The sequence below is a fragment of the Phodopus roborovskii genome, unplaced genomic scaffold, assembly GCF_943737965.1.
Source record: "Phodopus roborovskii unplaced genomic scaffold, PHOROB, whole genome shotgun sequence".
In the NCBI taxonomy this organism is placed as follows: domain Eukaryota; kingdom Metazoa; phylum Chordata; class Mammalia; order Rodentia; family Cricetidae; genus Phodopus; species Phodopus roborovskii.
Genome location: NW_026126599.1, coordinates 9,859,550 through 9,877,700, shown reverse-complemented (window position 1 = coordinate 9,877,700; position 18,151 = coordinate 9,859,550).

Genomic DNA, 18,151 nt, shown 5'->3' with positions numbered 1-18,151 from the left:
GAAGAAAATCCCAAAGTCATTTGAAACTCATGTCCTGAGACATGACAGGGGCGGGACTCTAAAGTACAGCTTTCTAATTTCAGTCAACCTTTCCTGGTAAAACATGGAGACTGAGGGACACAGATTCCTTCTCAAGGTCAAACATGAACCTACCAGGAAACACCTGTAGTTTCCTTTTATAAAAATAAAAATGCATATGCTAACTACCAAAATTCAGTTAGAGAAAATGGGTAGATTCCCAACACCCAAATACACAAACAAGCAAGTCCCGGGGGTTCAGGCATTCTAGAACTTCAGGTGGCCTGTGCTGCCTTGACTTGAGTCAGGGGCCTACTCTAAGGCTGCCATTGTAATCTCCAGTTCTCCAGGGACCCGCGTCAGGGTCACCCAAGGACTTGTTAGAAATACAAATTCTTGGGCTCCATCCACAATGGGCAGACCGCACATTCTGAAAGTGGAGTCTGGCTGGTGCTGTTTAACAAGCTCTCCAGGTGCTTCTGAGACATGCTAAATTGAGAGCTCAAGCCTGAGGCAGCACATCTCCAAGTTTGAAGTGCAGAGAGGAGTCCCCAAGGACCTTGTTAGACTGCAGGCTCTGATGCAGTCATGCTGGGCCTGGAGGCTGGGAGATTTCTTTCCCAACCAACTTTCCAGACATGCCCATGCCAATGTGGCTTCTTCAGGGATGACTCAGTACAGCAACGAGATGGTCTTAAAGCTGTGAGCCCATCATGGCAGACTGTGGATAACAAAGCTTCACCATCTGTGTTCTTCCTACTCAGAGTGTGTTCCAGACCCCCCCCCATGGTGGGCATCCCCGGAAACTTCATCTGCAGCCTGGTCTCACTGCATTAAATATGCACGTATGCAGATAATCTGTTGTATGTGCTGGCAATAGTAGAGTTCATGTATCTTTCCTCCAGAGAGGCTACTAGACATAGAGGAACAGAGGAGCAGAATATTAGACCCACTGGCTCTGCCATAGGGCCTTGGAACCCTGCCCAGAATGTCACCTTGAAGATGCTACCTTACCCTCTACATTTGGAGAATTCTGTAGCCCAGGTGTTAGACGAGGTCCTCCTGGAGCTGGAGTCTCAGTGTGGGGACAGAAGCCAACACTGGGGGGGGGGCTGGAGATGAACAGTCAGGCAGGGTTATTTTTAAGTGTTAACTGTTAGGAAATGAACTCTCCCTTAATAAAGATAAGTTAGTAGACAGGGTTTCGGTGTAAAGTTTGGGCTGGCAGGGACACTTCTCTGCTAGTGGGTGAGTAGCCAGCAAGCCCCGGAGGACCCTCTCCTCATACTCCTGTGAGAAATGGATGTGTTCTAAAAAGGCTCAAACCCAGGGGTGCTATAGCAAGCAACAGCCTTCTCCATGAGCTCCCTATGGCCAGTGACCCTTACATCTTCAAAGCATAGATAGCATCTCCAACTCTTCTCCCTTCCACATCTGTTTCCAGTCTCACTGTCCCTGCTTCTCTCTTGAGATGACATTGAACCCACTCAATTGGTCCCATGTAATCTCCCCATCTCAAGATCTCTGATAGAAGCATATTTGCAAAATCCCTTTGGTCATGTAAACCACTTCACCTATAGTTTCCAGGGGGAAGAACGGGGGCATCTTTGGGGAACAGGCTCCTCCTTTGGAGGATCCTCCCCCAGGTGGGTGTGTCCTGTGAAAGACAATGTCTAACATCGCTGCCTCACTCAGAGCCCTGATGGTTGTATTTCCTACTTCCGAGTTCACATTGGCTGCAGGGCTGGAGTTATTTACCGTGTGCATGGCTTGCCTCTTACATTAATGAATCGGGTTGCATAAATTGTATCTCTAAGACGGGAACCACCCAGAGCTGAGCAGAGGCGGCATCTGGTCTGAGGGACATCGTGGCTTACAGGCAGAGCGCTAATGAGAACAAACAGGTGTTTTTATTAGCAGGCCCAGCTGCCCCTTGGCCAACCCCAATTACATCTGAAGCACAGGAGTGTAATGAAGCCTCTATTGAGGACTGCCTTTTCTCCATTGCTCTAAATGAGTTTAGATCTGAAGAGGGACCCAGGTGAGTGAGTGGAGCTGTGAATCTGTCAGCAAGGCCTTTTACTGCTGTGAGGCTGTGATCTTGAGCAGGAGCTTAGCCTAACTGCTAAGTTCATCCTAGGAAGAAGTGACAGGTGTTTCTTGCAACTGGACTAGAACATTCTCTCTTTCAGCAATTCCCATCATTGCAAAAATTCTGTCTCCTGGAGAGATAAAAAGCATCATTTGACCCTCCCTGCTTGGTCCCAGTAGCAAATGAAGGTTCAGTTCCTCCAGAGTTCAACCTTCCCAAAGAGTCCTGAGGCTTCTTTGTTACAGAGCAGTGGGTGAGGGCTACAGGCAGAAGCGCAGGTGACCTTAAAGCAGCTAAACTGGAAGGTCTACACCCCCAAACAGGGATGACTCCCCTATAGCTGAGTAGATGGAGCACCCTCCTCAAATCCTTCCACCACCTTGTCTCCTCTAGCCCAGTGGTTCTCATCCATCCTAACATTGCAACACTTTAATACAGTTCCCCATGTTCCCCAACCATAAAATTATTTTCATTGCTACTTCATCACTATAACCTTGCTACAGTTATGAATCGTAATGTAAATATCTGATATGCAACCCAAGGACTCACAACCCCCAAGTTGAGAACTGCCCTTCTCAAAGACCCTGAGGACATGTGCATTGAGAGCAGAATCACATAGTACTGGCTGGAAAGGGTTGCTGAGTACTCAGGGGAAGGAACCTGAAGGTCAACCTGCTGTGATGACCTTGGCTAGCACACCCAGCTGAGCTCTTCGAAGTGACAGCCATTCACCTCAGGATAGTTTTGCAAGGCACTCCTGCCTCCCCTGTAGTGCTGGAGGCAACCACACATGGTTCTGTCCTCACACTCCAGGAAACTGCTGATAAGGACAAAAGCCACCAGCTGCTACCACCATCACCCAGTCTGAGGTGTCATGTTATCCTTAAGTATAGGTATTAAGACAGCAAAGGAGGGGCAGGCCCAGCCTCTGAAATAATAGGTGAGCAGACGGACTTTAAACACCAGGAAGACTCCATCAGGGAGAAGGGTTGGGGCATAGAGAGAAGTGAGATTTCACAATGGCAATATATTAGTGGCTGCTGGCTATTTGCATCCATGTTGTTATTAATGAAATCCCACTCTCACAGCACAGGGAAAGGTTGCTGTCATTGTGATGTCACACTTAGCACTGCCATTCAGTCTTCTCTGTGAGTATCACCCATCACAGCCTCCAATGCATACAGCCACCTTTTGAATGACAACCATCCTATGAGAAGGAAACTGAGGCAGAGGGAGCTGAAGAAGGAGGTGATGAAGCTGGGATGCTCCCTCTAGGTAGCCTGATTCCAGAGCCCTGGTCTTTACGAAATTTGCTGAGCTCATTGTACCTGGAGCCAGGTATAAATGATGTAACAGATACCCACAAGGCAGAGTGAGTGGCAGCACAATTCTGGATTTTTCCCTCAGAGCTGTGTATCTTTCTCAAGTTGAGGGCTTCCAGAGAGTAGCAGCTGTGGACAGGAAAAGAGACATCTGGGTGAGGGAGCAACCAACAGAGACAATCCTACCCAAGATCTTCGTAGAGGGACCCTAGCCAATTGATCTGCACCAGAGTTGTGATGAGTCCACAAAGCCTGAGCCCCCAGCACAGACAACCTTCTCTTCTGGTTCCCAGATCTTCATTCAACACATAAAGGTGTTTGCTTTCTAGAAGCTGACCCTGTGTGAACTACCAGAACTCACTCCCAGCTCCAGTCCAGGGAAAGAGTGAAGGTCCCTGAGATCTGTGCTTGGCACCCTTAGGACGCCTGGCAACCACATCCACTCCAGGGATTCCCATGGAAACTCTCTAGGGATCCATGACTGTGGAGAGAATAAACATCAATACCGGGGCCTGGAGCCTGGAAACAACACTTCATAGCTGCTTTAAACATGAGCCCCTTTTAAGATACTTTGTTCTCTATCCCCAGATAAGCCTTAGCCAGCTGTGCAAATCTCTGTCAGCCACAGAGGGCAAGCACCTCTCAGGGACTGCTAGGAACAATTTTTTTTTTATAGCCAGGGTCTGGTTATGAGCTGTCTATTTTTCTTCCCACAAACTAATTGAGTCCCCCACCCCAATGCTCACCCTTCTCCTTTAGCCTCTCTGTGAGGAAGTGATGAGCCTTTGGGCACACTTCCTACCTGCATATTTGGTCAGTTCAACCTAGTAAACAGGATGCTTTGTAATGCTTGGCTCTGAGTAGCAGCAAACAGCTGAGGTTATTCACACTGGCTGGCTGCAGCCAGACTGGAAAGTGAGCTAGAGTGCTTCAGGCCTTGTGAAGGATCTCCCACGAATTCAAAATGACCCACCAAGTGAAGATTCTTGGTGATGTTTGAGGGCTAGTTAAGTGCTGCAGGCAAATTCTCTCAAGGGCCTGGCTAAGAATTACCAGCCTTCATTTCCTTTTCTTAGTTGTTTTTAGTCTGTCCAAATGTACAGCAGGGGTAGAGAAAACAGATTCCTCTGAGTTCATTATTCTGTGTTTGACACAGGGTCTGGTGTAGCCCTGTCTGGTCTCAAACTCCCTCTGCAGCTAAGGATGGACTCAATCCTCCTGCCTCTACTTGGATCACGGGCGTGTGTCACCAAGACTGGTTCCTCTAGCTTTGTTATCTGTAGCTAAGGGCTGCCAGGTTCAAACCCTGGGGGTTGGCATGACCCTGAGTTCAAGCCATATTAATCAGGATTAACAGTGGTGCCTCCCATCATGAGCTTATCATGGGAGCAAAATGAGTTGTGCAAAAGCCACTTATGGATCCTCAGCTGCTCGGGAGCTGCAGAACTGTTTATTGTTGTTTATGTTGCATTTCTCCTTCTCCCCCTGGTCTCTTCTTGCCATTACTGCTCTAGGAAAGCAGTCTGAAGTATTTGATATATGACCTGTTATCCTCATAGACAGGCTCCTCAAAGTCAGAATTAAGTCTAGGCCACAAGTCATGGCTAACAGCCCATGGTGCAGCTTTAACAGTCCCTGCATGTGCTGTGTGAATGATGGCAGGCTACAGTGATCACCATATTCTGGTCTAACAATTCAATTTACCCATAAAGTAAATTCTTTATGGGCCGATCATTTTTATGGATGGTGTGTAAGTCTGGATTCTTAGTTGTAAGCTATAGAAATCAATTTTGGCTCAGAGCCTCACTGAATGTCCAATAAGGGGGTGGTTGGGCCCTTTAATCCACTCCATGCTATAAAGACTTCCTCATCTTCAGGGTATGGCCCTAGAGGCTTCTTGGGCATCAACAGCTGGAAACTGGAGAAAAAAAAATGAAAAGGGAGGAGGGATCACACATGAGGGGTTTTACTGGCCAAGTCTGTAAGTGGCTCCATATTATTAGCTAGAATTCAGTCATACAAGGGAAGCTAGGAAATGGGTGTAATGATTCACCATGTCCCTGGTAGTGAAAGCAGGACTTTCAGCTACCATAGTGGGGAAAATAGGCTTTACCCCCCACCCAGACCCATCTGGGAAATATTCCACAGACCCAAAAAGGGGCCTCAACATTTAAACAAAGAAAAAGGAAGGAAGGAAAGAAGGAAGGAAGGAAGGAAGGAAGGAAGGAAGGAAGGAAGGATCAATACAGAGCCTCTGGGGACCTCCCTGAAGTCATGAACAACACATTGGCTGTGGCTCTAGGCTAAGACCTGAATGGGGCCAGCAAATTCCTCCTCTTGAGGAACCAAGATGGTTTATGTTTTTGTTCCTGTTGAGTTCCACTATGCATTTAAATCATGAATGGATCTGTGATTGTTAGTGTGGGATCATCCTACCCAGTAGCTAGGAAAGTGGTTTTGTATGTCACTGCCACAGAGAGATCCTGGGTTTACCATGCCAGGCTCTTGGCATTCCTTTTTTGGATTTAAATTCATGTGTCATCCTACACGAGGGATATGGGATTGAGTGTTTCTGCCTCCTCCCCCCACCCCCAAGAAGTTACTAAAAAGCTTTCAATGACTACATACTAAGTATAAGCTCTCTCAATTAATGTGACTCGCCATGAGTTTTGTTGTCATTTCAAGAGGTACCTTCTTCCCTGCCAGACCACAGGACTATGGTGGTCCATGGTACCTGCCAGTGAACACTGTGTGAGTTCTGCCCTCATCTCTCTAGACCTCCAGTGATACCAGCACCACAGTCGCCAGCATAGGGACCATCCCACCCTCTGTGGTATGACTGCACCCATACTCCATGAAGAGTCCAATGATGAAAGTCACCACCCTCTGTTCTGGTGTCATGCTTTCTTTTGTCAGGACAGAGGCCTGTCTAGGACATTATAAGGCCATTCCTGCCCCAGATTTGTTGTCATAAAACAATTCAACACCCCGGTGCTGTGCCCTTGGGAGACTTCCTTGTAGAGCAATGCAGGGTGTTTTCTTATTTTTGTCATCAATGGAGATCATTGCATATAAACAATCCACAGCCTAAACAGTGAGATATAGGCTTTGTGCAATGTATCAACATTTCTGTATTTCTTCTAGGAGCTTCGGGTTTGTCCATCCATCATCCATCCATCCTCCCATCCACCTTTCCATTCTCCTATCCATACACCCATCCATGTAGCCATTCAAAGGCCCTGCTTTTTAAGCACGTACGCATTGATAGGGCCACACTTTGGGTTTCTGATGGAGAGATATAGAAGACAACAAATGCCTTCTTAAGTTGCCCCACTCTGGCTACCATGACACTATCTCTAGGACCTTAAGCCCAACAAGCACTGTGTCCACTTACTAAGTACTTAAGACTCGCTGAGGAGAGATCAAGGCATAAGGGAATGCGGGACAGAGCTTAATGGAAGCAGAGTTTGGGTTTGGAAAGGGACCCCTCCCCACCCCGCAAGAGAGGATAGTAGTGATAGTTCCACAGTAGTGGGTGCCATTGAACTGTGTACATGAAAAACAGTGACAATAGCTGGGTAGTGGAGGCACACACCTTTAATCCGAGCACTGGGGAGGCAGAGGCATGTTTTAGAATTTTTTAAAGGCATGTTACATTTGTTTATGTTCTGAAACATTTGTTTAATGGTGTAAAGATGTGTTGCTTTTGTTTGTGCTAACTTTGTTTAACCCTGTGAAGCTATGATTCTCTGCCTGTCTAAAACATCCGGTGGTCTCATAAAGAGCCGAATGACCAATTGTGAGTCAGGAGAAAGGATAGGTGGGGCTGGCAGGCAGAGAGAATAAATAGGAGAAGAAATCTGGGAAGAGAACAAAGAATGAGAGGAGGGAAGATAGAATAAGGAGCAGAGAACATCATGGGCCAGCCACCCAGCCAGCCACAGAGTAAGAGTAAAAGTAAGATAGACAGAAATAAGAAAAGGAAAAAGGGCAGAGGCAAAAGGTAGACAGAATAATTTAAGAAAAGCTGGCTAGAAAGAAGCCACGCTAACACCAGGCATTAAATAAGTAGGAATAAGACTCCATGTGTGATTTATTTGGGAGCTGGGTTGTGAACCCCCAAAAGAGCAAAGAGCTGAAAAAACAAAGAGTTAAAAAGAGTGTAATAAAAACAACCAACAACAACATTTTGGAATCCAATGAGGAGCTAGAGTAAAGGAAAATACAACAGAGACAGGCAGATCTCTGTGAGTTTGAGGCCAGCATGATTTACATATTGAGTTGCTGGACAGCCAGGCATACACAGAGCAAACCTGCCTTGAAAACAAAACAAAAACAAGAAACCAAAAGACAACCCACAGTGACTATGGCAAATTTGAGTGTTTTGCTCCAATGTGGGGGCCAAAAGAAATGAGTGGTTAAAAAAAAATATAGTATGAACCTCAAGAGCATTTATCAAAAGGGAAGAAGCTGAACACAAAAGGCCATATACTACATGGTTCCATTTGTGAGAACTGCTGGAAGAAAGTAGAGAAATGGCTGGGTGGTTGAGAGCACTGGCTGCTCATCCAGAGGACCTAGGTTCAATTCCCATCACCCACATGGTGGCTCACGACCATCTGTAGCTCCAGTTCCAGGGGATCAGATACCCACTTCTTGCCTCCACATGTACCAGGCATGCCATTCATACAGGCAAAATATCCATACACATAACAAAGTTACAAAGAAACTGCTATAAGTAATGATGTCAAAGAAACTGCTGTAAGTATTGATGTCAAAATATAGGAAGAGTGAGGCTGGGCTTGCAGAGGAGTAAGTGGCATTTTAATGAGGTAAAGGTCTTCCCCTTGTAATGATGTATAAAGCTGTTTAATTGATCAAAATTCATCATGTAGGGAAGCAGCATGTATCTACAGCCCCAGCCTTGAGGAGGCTGAGGCAGATCTTCTGAGCCCAGGAATTCAAGGCCTGGGCTACACAGTAAGACCCAATCTTAAAACAAATAACCATATCTATTTCCTCTAAAATAGACTGTGTAAATTTTATTTTAATGAGCCGTTGTTGCTACCTAAGAATTACTGGAAATGACAAGCTCACTGGGCCAGCAGGCACTTCCCTCCTCTAGTTCCCCTCTAGCCTGTACCTGCCAGATGCCTAAGGGACTCACTACACCTGCATCTTCCTCATGTAAAGAGAGTAGAAACTCTCCAGCCACACAAAGCTGTTGGGCAGATGAACATAGAAGGATCAGGAGGCAGGCAAGGGAAGGAAAGGGACCGCAGAGCTGCCTCTCATCCTGCCCATCCCCAGCAGTGGACTTCCTGTTCTTTGCTGACCTGACTCTGCTTCATTCCAGAGGTTTCCAGATCCTCCCTCTGCTTGCTCCAGGTGACCCATCTGCCTACAGAAAGGCCCAGTCCTTACCTATCTGCATCTCATTTGGAGATAAGTTCAAAAAAAGCAATTTGGGGATCAATTGAACATCATATGTCTCTTGATTAAATCTCCTGTTTTTCTCTTGCCTCGGGAATATATCCCAGGCACAGTCAGGCACTGCTTAACTCATTCAAGTGAGCAGCCTGGAGGAAGCTTAAAACACTGTGTACCAAGGCAGCCCTGTTCTTCAGCCAACTCCCTCACTGAGAGCTTTCCTCCTCCACAGCCCTCCTATTGCCTGTCCATAAGGTCAGAAAGGACGTGGTTCATTCTTCTGTTGTGAAAGCCAGAGTGTCTTTTTGATAGTAACTCAGACATAGCCAGAGGCCACACACACTGCAGTGAGCAGTTCCCTGGGTCCCCCTGACCAGTGTATATTTCAACACCAAAACATGTTGCAAATCCTGGGGAAGCCATGCCTTCTCCTGCTCAAAGAACCAGTATCCGGTGACTCCTGTGTGTCTGCTTGGGTCATCGCCTCTGCCAGGTATCAAGCCTAAGGTTTTCTATGACCCAGTTTGGCTGACCTGGAAGGAGCTTTCCTCCTGGATAAAAGAGATGGGTCCGGTATGTGAGTGTGAGATGCTTGGAGATGCCATGGTCCTCTCGCCACAGTGAAGGACCTGAAGAATCTCAGAGATGCCAATGCCCTGTTTAAATTTCCTTTCTGTTGCTGCGATAAGATTCCTTGACAAAAGCAACTCAAGGAAGTTCCATTCTGATTCCCCATTCCAGATTGGAGTCCATCATGGCAGGAGAATCACAGTGGTGAGAGATGGTCACCTTCATCTGACATCAAGAAACAGAGAGGGACAAATGTGAACAAGGGCTTAGCTCACTGTCTCATTCTTATATAGTCCATGAGCCCCTGCCCAGGGAATGGCCCCAGCCCCAGTTAAAGTGAGTCTTCCCTGCCAGGCACAGTAGTATTCATCTTTAATCCCAGCATTTGAGGGGCAGAGGCAGGTAGATCACTGAGTTTAAGGTCAACCTTGTCTACAGAGTGATGAAGACTAGATGAATGTATTCATGCCAACCACCAGGCAATTGGATCGTCAAGGCCACCTCCAAGGTTGCCTACAGTGCATGCTGGACATCTGTGTGAGGAAGTGGAGGACAACATCGGGCCTGACTGTGGAGAAACAGCAAGGCTCTGCAGACCAACTCTTTGTTGGTTTTGACATATTTACGACAACATGATTTAATGTTCCCTTATCATGGTGACCCTGTGGAGATCTGTACAAGGGCTGTACCTGATGAGAGGATTCCTAGTTCAGCTCAAGCTCCTATAACAAATTCCCGTGGATAAGGTGGATTTATGAACCATAAAAATCTGTTTCTCATGGGTCCAGAGGCCAAAAGACTGAGACCAAGCCACCAGAATGGCTGGGTTTCTAGTGAAGGGGATATTCCAGGTTGTGGACTGTGGGCTTCTTGAGACCTTACATATCAGAAGGAGGGAGAAAGAGGTTTCCAGAGGCCTTCTCATGAGGGCACCCATGACAGCTGTGCCATTATTACATAGTCATTTCTCAAAGGCTTGGTCCCCCACTGTCATAATTGGATGCTAGCATTTCAACATAGGAATGGGGAGAACTCAAATACTCAGGCCACGCCCCTCCTGAGTATTGGCTGCTTCTTATGTTTCTTGCCCTTTGATGATGATGCTGACATCTTAATGCATAGGCAATGGCACATATGAAACACCTGCTTTAGTGGAAGCTACAGTCAGTTTCTAAAAAGCAGAAATTCTTACCATGTCTAGTTTTAGGAGTCTTAACCTTGAGATAAAGTTGTGAAATGAGGCAAATTTTCAAACTTTTCAAACTTATCTGTGGGGGCTGGTAAAGAAAATCAGGGGTGAACTTGACCTAGAGCCTGGTGCAGCCAGACCAGAATAACTTTCCCATGAAGTGAGTGAGAAAAAGACAGATGGGACAGAGCTGGAGTTAGAAATGACTTCATCATAAAGGAAAACACCAAGCGTTGATCAGTGCTTGCTATTTCTTACCAAAAGCAAAAAAATATTGAGAAGGCAGGCTCCAGGGACCTCACCTGAGTGAGTTGGCCTTGCCTCATCACAGAACCAGAGTGCCTCCCTTGCCCCTGTCCCACCACACTCCTGCTCTGCCCCACCCACACCCCTGCCCTGCCCTGGGTCCAGCCTTCAAGACCTCCAGTATTTCAGTAGCAAACTATTACTCTCTAGCCTGTTTGTACCTGGACCCTATGGGACCCATTTTCAGACTGTGCCATTCATACTCTTGGCTTCAGGTTTTGGGTGCAGTTTATCATGTCATGATTGATTCTCCAACTTGTATGGAGCCCTACTGTGTGTGGGTGCCTAGCAAGGGGTGGGGTGGCAGAGGCTGGAACAATAAAGCTGAATTAAACATTGCCTCCACTTTCCCTGACAGTCTTTAGAGGAAGATGGACTGGGCAGGTAATCAACCAGGACACATGGCAGATTGGTCTAGATAACATGAGCATGGTAATTATCTCTGAGGAATTGTCTGGAAGCTCTTGTTCAGCAAATTCAGCAGAGTCCTGGGTGCTGACTGGAAATATACATATTACACATTCTATTTTCCTTGATCAGACTTAATTGGACAGATGTTTTACTAAATCAAATTCGATTAGACTGTTAGTTGCTACTTCACTTCATCTAAAGAGCACAGGCTGCCCCAGCACATCCCACCCACCTCAGGAAATCATGAGAGAAACACAAACAAAACCAGGAAAGTGTGAATTCTCTTGAGTTTTTAAATATATTTTTTAATCAAAGCAGGCTACAAAGGTCATTTATTCCCTTGAAGTTGTTATTTTCTATAAAACACCCCTGCTTGGTTGCTGGAGCAGCCAGAGAGAAGTTTCACAAATTGAACAGCTTGTTTGTTTGCTTCGTGGTTTTGAAAGCCAGAGTCTCAAGACCAAGTAAGCAGGGTTGGCTTCCTCTGAGGTCTATAAAAAAGGGAAAACTGTATCCCAGTCCCAGGGGGATGGGGAGTGGGTGGGATTGCTGGCAGTCTTTACAAATGTCTCAGCCTCCATCACACTGGACTGGAGCCTAGTGACCTTGGTCATCTTCCCCATCTCTAGATAGGTTCTGTCCCCAGATTTCGGTTGTTAGGATGTCAGCATGTTTGGAGAAGGCATATTTAGCTCATAATAACACCGGTCTTAAAGTTTGGTATATAGAGTATCCTTCTATCCTATCTTAGTTACTTTCCCATTGCTGTAAAGAAACACAGTGACCAAAACAACTAATAAAAGGGAGCATTTAATTTGGGGCTTGTTTACAGTTTCAGAGGGTGAGTACAAGACCAGCAGGTAGGCAGGAATGGTGCTGGGTCAGTAACTGTGGATTTACATCTGATACAAAAGCTGGAGAAAGCACTAACTGGTAAACCTCAAAGCCTGCCCCCTAATGACACACCTCCTCCAACGAGGCCACACCTCCTCTAACGAGGCCACACCTCTTAATCCTTCCCAAACAGTTCCATCAGCAAGGGAATAAGCATTCAAATATATGAGCTTATGGGACCATTCTCATCCAAACCACCACACTTTGCAAATAGTTTATGGATTGAGATTTGGTCTCTAGCCAGTGATGACATTTGGGAAGGTTCAGGAAACTTCAGGAGATGGAATCTTCATAGAGGAAGTTTATGTGAAACTGGTCTGTTTATAAATAGCTGTGAGGGACTCTGGGTAGAGCTTGGTGATAGAGCTACAAGCCAAGAATGTTCAAGATCTTCCTTGTATTCTGTTCCCAGTACCCCACTCTCAAAAGGTACCCTATAGCATATTAGGAAAATTACCATTAAAAACTAAAATGCAAGTTGCTCACTATGTTCACAGCAATATTATTTGTAATAGCCAGTGATGGGAGATGTGATTCTGTAAATATGTTTCTCATACTGGTTTAATGAATAAAGCACTGTTGGCCAATAGGAAAGGAAGATAGGAGGGACTAGGAGACAAGGAGGAAAGGGGAAGTAGTAAGGAGGAGTCAACATGGAGAGACCAGGAAGACCAGATGCCTGCCCCACTCCCTGGTAGGTGAAACCACACGGAAATACTAGATTAACAGAAATGGGTTAATAATTAAGACAGAGCAAGCCAATAAGAATCTAGTAACGGGCCAACAGAATAATATCAAATACAGAGTCTTGGTGTGGGCCAACCTCCTGGAGTACAATTGAAGTGAGGGAGGATCAAAAACAAAGGAGTGAAGAACATGATGGAGAAACCCACAGAATCAGCTGACCTGAGCTAGTGAGAGATCACTGACTCAGGTCTGACAAACAGGGAGCCTGCAATAAGACCGAACTAGACTCCCTTAATACAGGTGACACTGGTATGATTGGGACAATATATGAGGTTACTAGTAGGGGTTCCAAAATCTAACACTAATGTACAAACTGACTTAGTGGAGCCCATTCTATGTGGAGGGATGCCTTGCTCAGCCTAGATGCAGAGGCTTGGAGGATGGGGAGGTGCCTTAGTCCAGGCCTCAGTGAGATGATGGGACAGACTTAGCAGACTTCCTAGGGGAGGCCTTACCATCTCTGAGGAGCAGATCAGAGTGAGGTGTGAGGGAAGTGGGGGGGGAGTGGGAGGAGCAGAGGAAGCGGGAACTGGGATTGGAATGTAAAATAAATTAATAAAATAAAAAATTAACATGCAGCAATAACCCTTTCACAAGGAATACACTTGGTCCACAGATCCCATCGTTGGGGACAAGACATCTAAAACTTGCAGTGGAGATCAAACCAGAAGCAAATCAAAAGGACTTAATGCTCTGAAAACATTTTGTCATTTTAACAATATCTAAACCTATGTGTATTTTCTAGCCACCCCAGGTATTTATTTCCTGCTGCTGCTGGGAGAATTTTGTTAGGAAAGTTTGAAAAGGACTGTCTTCAGGAAATAATGCAGTAGATGTCTCTAGATACATAGATAATCATTGCTGCATTGTTGCTATTCCCAAACCAGAGACAAAGACCTATTTCAGTTTAATAACTAAGCATTTGCTTCTGTCTGGGGCTCTGTGCTGTGGTCTAGGGATATGGTGGGTAAATTATGCCTTGTGGGGAGTAGGAGCTCTGAGCAAACGAAGTCCCGAGTGAATGAGTGCTGTTGACAACAGGCACAGCCTTGTCCAGTGCCTCAGACCCACAGGAGTGGCCATGCCTCCCTCTGGTCAAAGTGTGACAGCTGACAGTGTACAGAATATGTCCACCATAGCTCCCTTCTTCCATCCCTTCCTCCTTCTCTTCATCCCTCTCTCATATTTACTGTCTGAAGTCTGCTCCATACAGAGATGATTCCTACCAAGATTAGCTAAACCCACCTTTTTGTCCATCTTCATATAACTCCACCTCTTTATTTACCTGTATATAACCCTGCTCCTTGTCCATCTTTATACAATAACCCCTCCTCCCCGCCTCCTTATTAATCTGTATAATAACCCTGCCTCCTTGCTTATCTGTGGGTAATACCCCACTTCTCTGTTCAGCTCTATATAATAAACACATTGAACAGGAGTGCTGAGAGCCCAGACCACCCAATCCCAGCTTTTCTGTGTCTGTGTGTCCATCATTTCTTCATTCCCTCACCATCCCAATTAAGCCAACGCCCAGAGCCATGTGAGAACACACGGCAGTCTTCTGTCTGTTTCATAAAGACCGTTATCCAGTTGATAGGGTTTTAATGAATAATATTTTTAACATATCAGCATGCCATGTGGGCATTAAATGGTAATTAGGAAAACCGTAAATCCCACTTAAAATTCCTTAGGACTGAAAATGTCATGTTCTACTCTACCTGTGTGGACTATTTGTGTTGGTTGACTTTCATCTGCTTGGCTCATGTCTGTGCCTCTAGAGCTTTGAGCAGTGCCTGGAATTCTGAAAGTGCTCAGCAGAAATGTGTGGAGTGAAATTAATGTAATGAGGACGAGGAGGTCGTGTGTGAAATAGAACTCTGAAATACCTGCTGCTGGGTTGAGGCCAGTGGTTTTCAACCTCCCTAATGCTGCAACCCTTTACTATGGTTCCCCACCATAAATTATTTCATTACTACTTCATAACTGTAATTTTGCTACTGTTATGAATCATAGTGCAAATATCTGATATGTAGGATGTCTGGCATGTGAATTCTGTGAAAGGGTCATTTGACCCCAAATTGGTTGCAGCCCACATGTTGAGAAGCACTGGTTTAAGTGATGGGATTGTGACTATGCTTTCCTCCTTCCTTCCAAAAAATGTTTGTGTGCATACAGCTGTTATGACGGGTTATTGAAAGTAAGTTCATAAACTGAATAAGAGACTTATAGATATATCAAGTGTTCACAGGACAGAGAAGGAAGATCTTAAAGAGATTTTTTTTTAAGCTAGAACTCTATACTGTCCATGGGCAAAGAGATTGTCTGGTCTTGATCACTTTATCTGGGCCACCACCCCTCCTGGATAGTGCTGGACAAAGGGGAAGTTACTGCAGTGGTGCCTTTGAGAAGTGATGGGTCATGGGGACCCTCTGCACATCACCTCTCCATTCCACCGCCATATTCTGTACTTGTTCTGGCTCCTTTCTCACTGGCTCTTCTAAGAGTGGGTTAGGAAGCAATTTCCCACACTTCCTTGACTGCAGACTTTAGTGGAATTTTCATTTTATGTGTTTTGCCTACATGTACAGCACACAGTACCCAGGAAGGCCAGAAGAGGGCATCAGATCCCCTGGAACTGGAGTTACAGACCGTGGTGAGCTGCCCTGTGGGTGCTGGGAATCAAGCCTGAGTCCTCTGTAAGAGTTGTCAGTGCTCTTAACCACTGAGCCAGCTCTCCAGCCCATTCAGATAAGGTTTGAAAAGCCTGACTTGATGAAGGGATCAGCAGAGATAAGAAGCTGATATCTGGCAAAATACTATATCCCAGCATGAATTCTAAGTGGCCAGGGGTCCTCTTTCTATCAGTCAGTCAGAAGCTTTATGGTTCTTGAAATTCCCTCCAGCCAACTCTCTCTCTCTCTCTCTCTCTCTCTCTCTCTCTCACACACACACACACACACACTGCACACACACAAATATACTCATACACACTGCACAGACACACCATGCACACTTACACACTGCACACACACACACACTCCACTCACACCTATATACACCCATATCACACCCATACACTCCCACACTCACATACACACACACACTCAGAAATGCTCACACAAACACACAACTCACACCCATACACACACATTCACACACACACACACACAGTCTCTATATTTCATGGAGTCAAGCCTTCTCCACTCTCCCCACCTGCAGCCACCACTGAGTCCACAGTCCCGGAAACTTCTACCTGCATTGCTGCAACACCCCCTAACTGACCTGACCGCTTCTGCCCTCAGCCTCTTGGGCCTGTTTTCTGTATGGAAGCCACTCCACTGCTCTGTGTCACCACCTTCAGCAGTGCCACTCCTCGTGACATGAATTACGGACTCCTAAGAGGGCTCTCCAAACCTACCCCTGTCTATCTCTCTAGCCCTTTCCCCTGTACTTCCCCTGTCAATCACCCTGTGGGATACACTATGGTCTCACATCAGTCAAGCCCTTCTGCGCCTCAGGGCCTTTGCACATGAGTTTCTTCCTGCCTAGAACATATCTATCACCACTCGTCACACTAACGGCAATTTGTTCTTCACTCTCTTCATATAGATGAAAAGCCCCGTCTGCGCTCTCTATGCACTTGGTGCTTTTCTCCATACACTTACCTAAGTGTATAAATATGTGGTCATTGATGTTGGTCTACTGCTTATATCTCCTATTAGCTTCTAACTCTACTGAAGGCAAGAACTCAACTGCAGCATTGGACGTTGTGTACATATCCTGAAGAGGCACTGGCTCATGCTGCCCCCTCAACACATATTTGTCAAATTAATGATTCGTCAAACAAACCCAGATATGGGTTAAGTTGCAAGAACTATTTCCTGATATGCTCTCGATAAGTTTATTCACGAGTGGCATTCCAGGGCTGAGGATCTAGCTATGTGGCAGAGCACCCACCTGGTACATGCAGGGTGGTAGAGCCCATCCCCAGTGGGACAAATCAAACAGGTGCCATGATAAAGGGTCAGAGCAAAGCATCCTTCTTCTGCTAACAGTGAGAGTGCCCCTCAAGGATACACCTCTTCAGCTGGCAGTTCATTTCTAGAGGTAGAAATACAGTGGACAATCAGAGGCAGCCCCAGGTAGTAGGCAAGGTTTACCTTGGAAACATCATTAAGCATTTTATAAATTAGGCAACTCAGGGCTGTGAGCGATAAAGGTGTACTCAGTTTGTCTGAACTGATGGGCATCCGTCAGCCGGGTGGATGTTGTGTGTGACAGACGCAGTCCAGGATGCCTTAAACACCAAAGCGGCTTCATTGGCTTCCTAACCAAACAGTTCAGAAAGCAGTTATCCTTTGGGTTTGGCATCCTTTTGTAGACCGGTGATGTAATCAGCCCTCGTTCCTCTACATGGCTGACCTGCCATCTGCACCTTGATCTGTTCTTAGATACCAGCGTAGCTATGGCCATTCCATCCTGAACATGCCAGATCTCATACAGCATTACTCAGGTTCTTGTTTCATGCATACAAAACAAATTGAGCCCTCCATCCATCACATCTTATCACCAGCTGAGCCAGAGGAAAAAAGGTGGGGGCATCTTCTAGAAGTTTCCATAGTGTTTCTTAAACCTAACTGACTAGTAATACCACAAACAGACCAATTCCCAGTGTCCTGCCACAGCACCCCAGCTCCCCACAACTCAGGAGCATCTCTTCTCTCCCCAGAACACCCCTGCTTATGGCTTACTGTATATTTGCCATTGAAAAGGAATTTCTACACTTACCAAAACTTACTTTAAATTGTTATGAAAAAGACACACCTTTTGTATTGCTGTGAAAAAAAAAAAAAAAAAAAACCCACAACCAAAGTGAATTACAGAAAGAAAGGTTTACTTGTGCTTATGGCTTCAGAGGAATAGGAGTCCATCACCAGCACAGCAGGGAAGAGCAGCTGCAGGCAGCATGGCCACTGGAACTGTAGCTAAGCACTCCCATGCTCCCATGCTCCCATCTTAAGCCACAGCAGGAAGCAATCAAAGCGCTTGAAACCTCAAAACTATGACATGCGTCCTCCTGCAGGGCCACACCTCCTGAACCTACCAGAACAACTCTGACAGCTAGGGAGGGTTGAACCCTAGTTGTCTGAACTTGGGGGGACATCTGAACCC